We start from the raw sequence: 8299 nt of genomic DNA on the forward strand, positions 1-8299 counted from the left end.
GCTGGAAATTCAAAAACAATGCAAAGACAAATCAATCGCAACTGAGATTCTTAGAAAATGCAAGAGTACGCATTTATGTGTGCATACATACACACATACAAATGAGCGCGTGTATAAGGCTGGACTTACATATATACATATATACATATGTATGTATTTGCGTATATGAATTTGAGGGCTATTTAAGGAGAAACAAATTTAAACTTATAAAATTGTTCGATTAAGTAAAAGAAGAATATTAAGTGCCATTCATTCAAGCTCGCTCCTTCCCAATAAAAAAACTTTCTTATTTAAGAAAACGAAATATGTTTGAAAAAAATATGTTTGAAAAAAAAAAAAAAACATCGAAGAGGTTTCGAATGCAATGATGCAATGATGATAGCAATAGCTATCGATGATTTTCCAATTTTAATGCGATCATGCCCTGTTTTTTTGTTGCGCACTAGACTGGAAAATTGCACTATATACTCTAGTTGACAGCGTTTGGGCTGTGTATTCTGCAATCGGTATCGCCCGACTGCAACGTTCTTACTTGTTAATCCCGATCTTTTTTATCGATAAAACCCTTATCGAAGATCAGTTATAAAATTATATCTCCTACACCTTTATTGCTAGAGTCTCCAAATTTTTTATGTATGCTTATATGCAATTTATGCAATTTCGGCTTTTGTTAAAATTTACCCCCACCCCCATATCCACCCCCTCACCACCACTTTTGTAATACATTATGGGTTTAGGTGGCTAAGGGTAGCGCACGATGCTTGCGGGACGGCCGTAAAGCATTGCTTCGCAAGCACTTTACACTCCCTTAGCCTGGGACAGCTCATCTTCGCTCGATTATGCGAAGCTTCCTCCACCAGACCTCGTCCGCAACAAGAGCATTCGTTGGTTTCTTCGTGGCCAAAGCGCTTTAAGTAGCTCTGAAAGCACCCATGTCCCGAAAGAATCTGTGAAAGATAAAAATTAACCTCGCCGTGTTTGCGGTTTACCCATGGCTCAAGCCATGGTTGAGCTGCTCACCTTCTTTGCCAATGTGCAATGCTGTTCGCTCTAATATCGTTGCGTCGTACAGGCTCGTGTAAATTCCGTAAACGCGCAGCAGATTCTGATTGCGCACAAGAATCAGCTGCCTTTTTATGCACATATTCTAGGAGCTCGCGGAAAGTTAATCTTGTGTCTATCATTACGCCAAGTTACTTTATCGACCTCTTTGACGTAATGGCGACGCTGCCGATCTTTACATTGGCAGTTTCCACTTTTTTGCGACTGCTGACTAAGACGACTTCGGTTTTGTGTGCCGCTAACTCGAGCCCAGCTCCTGTCAACCAGTTTCGTATCCGATTGATACTTTCGCTGCACATATCCTCTGTATCTTTAAGCTTCTTTCCAATGGCGACGACAGCTACATCATCAGCAAAGCCAATGGTGTGCGCACCTGCTGGTAGTTCCAAGCGCAGTACGCCGTCGTACATGATATTCCATAGGAGAGGTCCCAGCACTGAGCCATGGGGTACTCCAGCTGACACTGTATGAGTTTGGGGACCCTCACTCGTGTTGTATACCAGTGTTCTTCCACTGAAGTAGCTCTTTATTATCTCTCTTAGATATTTAGGGATATTATATTGTGACAGCGCATTCAGTATCATATCCCAACTAGCTGTGTTGAAGGCATTCCTTACATCCAGGGTCGCGATGATGCAGTATTCCTTCGTCCCGTGCCTCCATCTGGTGCCTTGAATAGCGGAAGTGGCCAGACCAAAAACTTTGTTAAGCGCGTCCGTTGTTGACCGGGCCTTCCGGAATCCAAATTGGTTTGGTGACAGGCCTCCTGCGCTTGCAATCGCAGTCTCCAGCCTAGAGCAGATCAGTTTCTCAAACACCTTTCCCATGGTGTCTAAGAGACAGATTGGTCTATACGAAGATGGCTCCTCTGGTGGTTTGCCAGCCTTGGGTAGCAATACCAAGTTCTGGATTTTCCAGGCGGCAGGGAACGTCTCCTGAATTAAACATTCATTGTATAATTCGGCAAACGTACTAGGGTGCAAGGCGAGGGCTAGCATTAGCGCACGATTTGGGATCCCGCCCGGCCCTGGAGCTGTGTTAGATCTAAGACCTCTGAGAGCTACTAAGATTTCTTTGTCTGTAACTAAAACAATTTCAGTGTTCGTTGAGCCCCGAGCAGCAGACTCGGACTCAGGGGCATGAATGGAGCTTAATGTTTCTGGGAAGAGCGTTTCCACAATTTTAGCTATAAGCGATCCGTAGGCTGCACCTGTTTACCTGCGTATAGTTTTTTAACTACTATCTTGTATGCTCTGCGCCAGGAGTCATATTCGGCTGAGTCACACAACTCTAGAAAGCTTTCTCGTTTGCTTGCCCAAATGGCCTTCTTAAACTGTCTTCTAGCTGCCTGGTAAGCTAATTGTTTCTTAAAAAAACGTAGACCTACCCTGAGACAGTTGATAGCTTCTTCTCGCCTGGATGCATTTGCGACGAATGTCACCTATTTGTGCATTTCACTAATACGTAGGCTTTTGTTGTCGCGTGAACTGTTTGCGACGGAACATGCTGCTAATGCAGGCACTCTGTTTTTGGGCCACCATTTGGCATGCTCTGGCCTCAGCATTACCAATTGTGCCCAGAGACTGAATAGCCTCTGAAAAGACCGCGGGATCAAAAGAATCTAGCCGATAGGATGATCGCTGCCCGTATAGCTATGGCAATGGCTCCATGTTGCTTCCCGGAAGAGGGATGAAGAGACAAAAGTAATGTCAATGACAGATCCGTATCCAGCACGACTGAAGGTATGGTCGCTGCCCGTATAGCTATCGCAATGGCTCCATGTTGCTTCCCGGAAGAGGGATGAAGTGACAAAAGTAATGTCAATAACAGATCCGTATCCAGCCCGACTGAAGGTGAACTCGTGACCAGTGTTGAGCAGTGCAACATCTAGTGTCGCGAAGATCTCCAGTAGGATATGACCTCTGGCATTTGTTATGTGTCTACCCCATTCTAACGCCTATGAGTTGAAATCTCCTACTATAATAGCCTTCCGACCCCTACCATCCTCGGCAAGCTCATCAAGCACCGTTGTGAATTCACTGAGCTGCATGCTGGGGGCCAGGTAGCAACTGTAAGCCATAAGTTACCATATCGGCTACGTACGAACCCATTGAATGACTTAACATTCGAAAGTACGTTCGTTGAGTTGCCTCATACCCACAGCACAGCTTTGCCATTGGCGTCTGTTGACCATGTCCTATGGCAGGTGGTCCTACAGTGATGAGGCTCACTGAGAAATGCTACGTCAATGCATTTTTCGCTTATGGTCTGGTCTTATAGATCTTGGGTAGCAACACAGTGATTTAAGTTAAGCTGGGGGAACCTTAACATTTCATTTTACGCGTAGCTTCACGGTAGGACGGACCCTTAAAGCTGCCTACTGAGTTGTCCGTCTGCTTTTCACCTTTCGGTACGCAGAGGCTACATTAGGGTAGCTTGTTGCATGCTTTTGCAATGTGGCCATCTCTCCATACCTGAAACAGGCACCCTTGAGATCATAGTCGCTCCATAATCGAGGCGCTTGAAACAGCGTTTACACCAGCCTAAACGCTGTTTCAAGCGAATACGGCATACTACCCAGCCTATTCTGATTTTGGACAGCTCGAGCAGAGTTTTGGCTTTCCCAATTGGGAGAGCAACCGTAGCTCTTTGTTGTCCACCAAAGGATGGACGAAGCGATTTGATAACCTCAATGGGGAGTGAGCTATCCTTCAACTTCACCCTAATGGCCTCCAAGATCTCTTCTTTGCTTGCTAGCTCATCTAGGTCGCGAATCTCAATTTGAGCCGATTCGGTAAGTGTTTTATCTACCGCTCGGTCACCTAAGGCCTTGCCTACAGGGCCTCAAATCTATGCTCCGGCTTCTCACTCAGTTGCAACAGAAGATCCCCCCTTAGCTGTCTTTCTAATGCCTTGAACGTCGCCGTTCAGATGCTTTGAATTTGGGTCGCTCTTGACTACACGAAGCATATCGGCATAGCTGCAACCACCCACGCCTGAAATCGCGATTGCGTCACTTCTGGGTCGTTTTTGTATAGGCTTGCGTCCTTTAACGACTGTCCAGCTGTTCGGGTTTGTTTGTTGACCTGCCTGATTTAAATTTTCAGCTGTAGCCCGTAGTTCTTTGGTTCCATTGGTTCTTTTGGGCTCGCTGCGCTTTTATTGGGTCTCGGCTTTTTTGAGGGTGTTTTCCTCTTATCGGTGGCCACTTCCCTCGACTGCTTGGGCGCATTGCTACCTGAGATCGCTCGCTGAGCGGCATGGTCTGTACCTCGCAGTTTTTAACCGGTCGGTTGCAGAGCTTTCCGGCCGTCTTATGGAGATTGACCAGCCTAGCCAGCTCTTCTCTCAATAGGGCATTAATATGCCGCTGACCCCCAAATAAGGCAGTCAAGCCCTCTAGAGTAACTCCTATTTGGGCTAACACTTCTTTTAGTGAGTTGATTAAAGGTCGACGGCTGCGGCAGCACCCTCTGTTGTTGCTGCGGTGATTGCTGCAAAGAGGAACGACGCGCGAAAGCTTGCAGCTCGTCCTCCACCCTGGCATCCAATTTTTTCCTCCGACTACAACGACGTGAAGTCTGTAGTGGGCAATGGCTACTAATATAATTTGAGTTTAGGGACCGCAATATCTTAAACTCAGCTTAACTACATCAAGAGCCCGAAAGTATGCACCAGTCTTAGTAACTGCGTCTTCACGCCAGATGTTAGGTTGTTGTCTTTGTTAAGACTTAGCAATTCACCAAAGCTAGTGAGCAGCTGATTGTCCGTTGCAGTTTCCAGCACTACTAACAGCTGTTAGAGTGAATGCACCTGATTTTTATTATTTGCGCAAGTGTGACGCCTAGTGACAAAACTTTTCGCGCTTGAAAAAGAAAAGGAAAGAGAAAAGGCCTGACGCCAAAACAATGACGCTATTGCCCCCCTCTGTTGCACCACTGGATTCTACCACGAACCGCCGCGCAGTAAGTCTGGTAGTTTTCGAGGGAAAAACTCAGCATACACGTTTTCTTTAGATATTTCCCCTTTGGAAGGAAAAACTAGTAACAAGCTATAGTCAACGATGGATCACAATAACATCGACCGCACTCCACGAAAACGCAACTCGAACTCCTGCGTGTTTGTGTATGTGTATGTGTGTGTGTGTGCGTGCATGTGTCTTGTGTAAGTAAAAATACGCGAAAAATGATTGAAATAGCTATTGCTCGAAGGGTTCAGGGGATCTCGTAGTCGAGCAGTCTCGACTAGAGCTTTCTTACTTGTTTTTGTTTTCATGCAGATTTCGTTTTTATACCCTGAACCCATTTTCAATGGGAAATCAGGGTACAATGGTTTTGTTGAAATGTATGTAACAGGGAGAAGGAGGCGTGGCAGACCCAACAAAGTATATACATATATTCTTGATCAGGACGACGAGCTGAGTTGATTTGGCCCTGTCCGTCTGTCTGTCCGTCTGTCCGTCCGTCCGTCTGTCCGTATTTATGAACGCGTCGATTTCAGAAGATATAAGAGCTAGAGACTTCAAATTTTTTTCAAAATGTCCGTAATTACAGCGCGCATATCAAGTTTATCATTAAAAATCGATAACTCATCCCGATCTTTTTTATCGATAAAAAACCTTATCGAAAACCAGTTAAAAAATTATATCTTCTACACCTTTCTTCTAGTCTCCAAATTTTTAATGTATGCTTATATGCAATTTAAATTTTAACAAAAACCGAAATTGTATAAATTGCATATAAGTATACATTAAAAATTTGGACACTCTAGCAATAAAGGTGTAGAAGATATAATTTTATAACCGGTTTTCGATAAGGATTTTTATCGATAAAAAAAGATCGGGATGAGTTATCAATTTTTAATGATAAACTTGATATGCGCGCTGTAATTACGGACATTTTAAAAAAATTTGAAGTCTCTAGCTCTTATATCTTCTGAAATCGACGCGTTCATACATACGGACAGACGGACAGACAGACGGACAGGGCCAAATCAACTCAGCTCGTCGCCCTGATCAAGAATATATATACTTTGTGGGGTCTGCCACGTCTCCTTCTCCCTGTTACATACATTTCAACAAAACCATTATACCCTGATTTCCCATTGAAAATGGGTTCAGGGTATAAAAATGTAACAAAAATTTGGTCATCAGATTAGCGCCACCTGCGATAAATTCAATTTATTTAAGTTAATGACCAACAAGTAAGAAAGCTCTAGTCCAGACTGCTCGACTACGAGATCCCCTGAACCCTTGGAGCAATAGATATTTCAATAATTTTTCGCGTCTTTCAGCTTACACAAGAAACACGCACACACACACACACGCACGTACGCACACACAGGCATACATACACACACACGCATACAGACACACATACACACACACACACGCATACACACACACACACACATACACACACACATACACAAACACATACACACACATACACAATCATTTACATACACAAGCATAAACACGCATGGGCTGCAGTGAGCGCTTACTATGAGAACTTAATTGCTTAATAACTTTTTTGTGGACGTACGATCTTCATGAAACTTTCAGATTATGATTATAGCATGGATATGCATATAATTGCCAAAGCACAAGTCTCTAGTATTTGAAATACGCTTTTTACAAAAGTGAGGGTGAGGGGGTGAATTTAAGGGTGGGGGTAAATTTTAACAAAAACCGAAATTGTATAAATTGCATGTAAGCATACATTAAAAATTTGGAGACTCTAGCAATAAAGGTGTAGAAGATATAATTTTATAACCGGTTTTCGATAAGGATTTTTATCGATAAAAAAAGATCGGGATGAGTTATCGAATTTTAATGATAAACTTGATATGCGCGCTGTAATTAAGGACATTTTAAAAAAAATTTGAAGTCTCTAGCTGTTATATCTTCTGAAATCGACGCGTTCATACATACGGACAGACGGACAGACAGACGGACAGGGCCAAACCTGCCACGCCTCCTTCTCCCTGTTACATACATTTCAACAAAAATATCTTTTCATAGCATATCGACTGGTGTCTTTTTCGACTCATTCACGAAGTGAAAGAGTATATTGGTTTTGTGCAATGTCCGTCTTGCTGTCCGTCCGTCTGTCCGTATGAACGCAATCTATTTCGGCGCTATTGAAGCTAGAGATTTGAAATTTGGAACACATACTCGTGTATATCTCCGATTTATAAAGTGTTAAAATTTTTCTGATCCGCCCACTAGGGGCGTGGCAAATCGGAAAATGCATTTTCCGATATACCAGAAATCATGTTTGTTGAAGAGCTAGAAAGCTGAAATTTGGTATGTAGATCCGCGTCGACCACACAAGATCACGAGCTATAGCGGATATATCTCCGCCCATTGAGGGCGTGGCAAATCGGACAAAACTGTATCTCCTAAAAATGAAAACCTAGAATGCTGAAATTGCACGTAAGCTGATGTTTTAATTCTATAAAGATGGGTGAAAAAATTATATAGGGGCGTGGCAAATCGGACCTGAAGATATAGAGATTTTTCGACTATATTTTTCACTTGTTTCAATCGCAGTGTGTTTGGCAATATGTAGGCATAAAGCTGCTTCCTGTTCCTCCGTTTTGGTCGACTTACGAACGAAACTGGGTAACTGCGCCCATCACAGCCACATGTTGTTTGGAGGCACCGTGCTGGCGGATGTCAAAAAGCTTTGCGCCAATTGAGGATTTGCAATATGCACAAAAAGCTCGCGTTGAATCGGTGACATACGAATCCTTAGCTTAAATTCGTCATCCTGCAGCACTGACCAGAGAACACATAGACTAGACATGTAGAACAAACTTTTTCAACACCGAAAAAATGCGCTGAACAGACCGGACAACTTCGTATTTGGTCGGCTCGGTCTTCTGAGGCTCTTGCCTTATTTTCACCGACTGAGCCTCAGCACTAACCAGAGTGGCCTCAGAAGACCGAGCCGACCAAATACGAAGTTGTCCGGTCTGTTCAGCGCATTTTTTCGGTGTTGAAAAAGTTTGTTCTACATGTCTAGTCTATGTGTTCTCTGGTCAGTGCCTGCAGCCAGGCATCTTGAAAATGTTGTTTATAAATTTTCGACATCTTGTTTCAATCACCGTCACTTTTCAAATGTAAAGCGCAGTCGTTGTATACAGTGCTGCCATTTTAGCCATTAAGTTGCTAGATCTAGCAATTTTGAATTTGAGCTTGCAATTTTTTTTTTAAATTGCTATTAGCCACAAA

The 8299-nt window shown here is 43.4% G+C and overlaps 1 long non-coding RNA gene across 1 annotated transcript; it reads right to left on the reverse strand.

Annotated features, from left to right (window-relative positions):
• Positions 1 to 733: 733 nt before the first annotated feature.
• On the reverse strand, positions 734 to 7954 carry LOC149268207 (uncharacterized). Its single transcript, XR_016270892.1, has 3 exons — positions 7676 to 7954; positions 1021 to 1997; positions 734 to 947 (listed from the first exon to the last, which is right to left on the reverse strand). It is a non-coding gene; the product is annotated as an uncharacterized LOC149268207 (long non-coding RNA).
• Between the last annotated feature and the right edge of the window lie 345 nt (positions 7955 to 8299).

Source organism: Drosophila arizonae, chromosome X, assembly GCF_054131065.1.
Source record: "Drosophila arizonae isolate 15081-1271.41 chromosome X, UAZ_ARI_1.0, whole genome shotgun sequence".
In the NCBI taxonomy this organism is placed as follows: domain Eukaryota; kingdom Metazoa; phylum Arthropoda; class Insecta; order Diptera; family Drosophilidae; genus Drosophila; species Drosophila arizonae.